The sequence below is a fragment of the Psammomys obesus genome, unplaced genomic scaffold (genome assembly GCF_907164565.1).
Source record: "Psammomys obesus unplaced genomic scaffold, mPsaObe1.curated_primary_1811, whole genome shotgun sequence".
Taxonomy (NCBI): domain Eukaryota; kingdom Metazoa; phylum Chordata; class Mammalia; order Rodentia; family Muridae; genus Psammomys; species Psammomys obesus.
This window is the reverse complement of record NW_026589137.1, coordinates 11,417,013-11,419,257: the sequence shown is the minus strand read 5'-3', so window position 1 is coordinate 11,419,257 and position 2,245 is coordinate 11,417,013. Positions and strand designations below refer to the sequence as shown.

General features: G+C 37.3%; 1 non-coding gene across 1 annotated transcript; it reads right to left on the bottom strand.

The window, feature by feature from the left end:
* Window positions 1-1,643: 1,643 nt before the first annotated feature.
* On the bottom strand, window positions 1,644-1,750 carry LOC129674926 (U6 spliceosomal RNA). The gene has a single exon (XR_008719863.1). It is a non-coding gene; the product is annotated as a U6 spliceosomal RNA (small nuclear RNA).
* Between the last annotated feature and the right edge of the window lie 495 nt (window positions 1,751-2,245).

Sequence of the window (2,245 nt, the reverse complement as noted above, 5' to 3'; positions counted from 1 at the left end):
TGCTGTATATTGCCTTTACTATGTTTAAGTATGTGCCTTGTATCCCTGATCTCTCTAAGACTTTAAACATGAATGGGTGTTGGACTCTGTCAAATGCTTTTTCGGCATCCAAGGAGATGATCATGTGGTTTTTCTCCTTCAGTTTGTTTATGTGGTGGATTACATTGATGGATTTCGGTATGGTGAACCACCCTTGCATGCCTGGCATGAAGCCTACTTGGTCATGGTGGATGATATCTTTGATGTGTTCTTGGATTCGGTTTGCAAGTATTTTATTGAGTATTTTTGCATCAATATTCATAAGAGAGATAGGTCTGAAGTTCTCTTTTTTTGTTGGGTCTTTGTGTGGTTTGGGTATCAGGGTGAATGTCAATTCATAAAATGAGTTTGGTAGTGTTCCTTCTGTTTCTATTTTGTGGAATAGTTTGAGGAGAATTGGTATTAGCACTTCTTTGAAGGTCTGGTAGAATTCTGCACTGAAACCATCAGGCTCAGGGCTTTTTTTGGAGGGAAGACTGTGAATGACTGCTTCAATTACTTTGGGGGATATATGGTTATTCAGTCTTTCTACCTGATCTTGACTTAATGTTGGCAGATGGAATCTATCAAGAAAATTGTCCATTTCGTTTAGATATTCAAAGTTTGTGGCGTATAGGCTTTGTAGTATGACCTAATGATTGTTTGGATTTCCACAGTGTCTGTAGTTATGTCACCCTTTTCATTTCTGATTTTGCTGATTTGGATAGATTCTCTCTGCTTTTTAGTTAGCTTGGCTAAGGGTTTGTCTATCTTGTTGATTTTCTCAAATAACCAGCTTTTTGTTTCATTGAGTCTTTGAATAGTTTTGTTTCTAATTGATTGATTTCAGCCCTGAGTTTGATTATTTCCAGCCTTCTGCTCCTCTTGAGTGTATCTGCTTCTTTTTTTTCTAGTGTTTTCAATTGGACCATTAAGTTACTTGTATGTGATGTTACAAATTTCTTCTTGCAGGCACTAAGTGCTATACATTTTCCTCTGAGCACTGCTTTCAATGTGTCCCATAAATTTGGGTATGTTGTGCCTTCATTTTCATTGAGTTCTAGGAAGTCTTTAATTTCTTTCCTTATTTCTTCCTTAACCCAGCTGTCATTGAGTAACAAGTTGTTCAGTTTCCATGTGCGTGTTGGTTTTGGGTTATTTCCATTGTTGTTGATGTCCAGCTTTAGTCCATGGTGGTCCGAGAGTACAAGGGATTATCTCAATCTTTTTATATCTGTTGAGGCTTGCTTTGTGACCAACTATATGGTCTATTTTGGAGAAGGTTCCATGAGGTGCTGAAAAGAAGGTATACTCATTTGAGTTTGGGTGGAAAGATATGAAGACATCTATTAGGTCCATTTGATTTAGGGACTCTGTAAGTGCTTTTATTTCCCTATTTGGTTTCTGTCTAGTTGATCTGTCCCTTGGTGAGAGTGGGGTGTTAAAGTCACCCACTATTAGGGTATTGCGATCAATGGGTGGTTTACGCTTTAATAATGTTTCATTTATGAATGTAGGTGCTCTTGTATTTGGGCCATAGATGTTTAGGATTGTGATGTCTTCTTGGTGAATTTTTTCCTTTGATGAGAATGTAGAGCCCCTCTAAGTCTTTTTTGATTAGTTTTAAAAATATCGAATGCTTCACGAATTTGCGTGTCATCCTTGCGCAGGGGCCATGCTAATCTTCTCTGTATCTTTCCAATTTTAGTATATGTGCTGCCGAAGCGAGCACAATATAAATTTATGGCCTAACTTCAAGAAAAAATTCGAGACAGCTCATTCAAGCAACTTAATGGCCCACCTAAAAACTCTAGAAAAAAAAGAAGCAGACACACCAAAAAGGAGTAGACAGCTGGAAATAATCAAACTCAGGGCTGAAATCAATCAATTAGAACAAATAAAACAATGCAAAGAATCAATGAAACCAAGAGCTGGTTCTTTGAGAAAATCAACAAGATCGACAAACCCTCAGCCAAGCTAACTAAAAGGCAGAGAGACACCACCCAAATCAACAAAATCAGAAATGAAAAGGGGGACATAACTACAGACACTGAGGAAATCCAAACAATCATTAGGACTTACTTCAAAAGTCTATACTCAACAAAATTTGAAAATCTAAATGAAATGGACAATTTTCTTGATCGATTTGACTTACCAAAGCTGAATCAGGACCAGGTAAATCAATTAAATAGTCCTATATCCCCCAAAGAAATAGAAGCAGCCATCA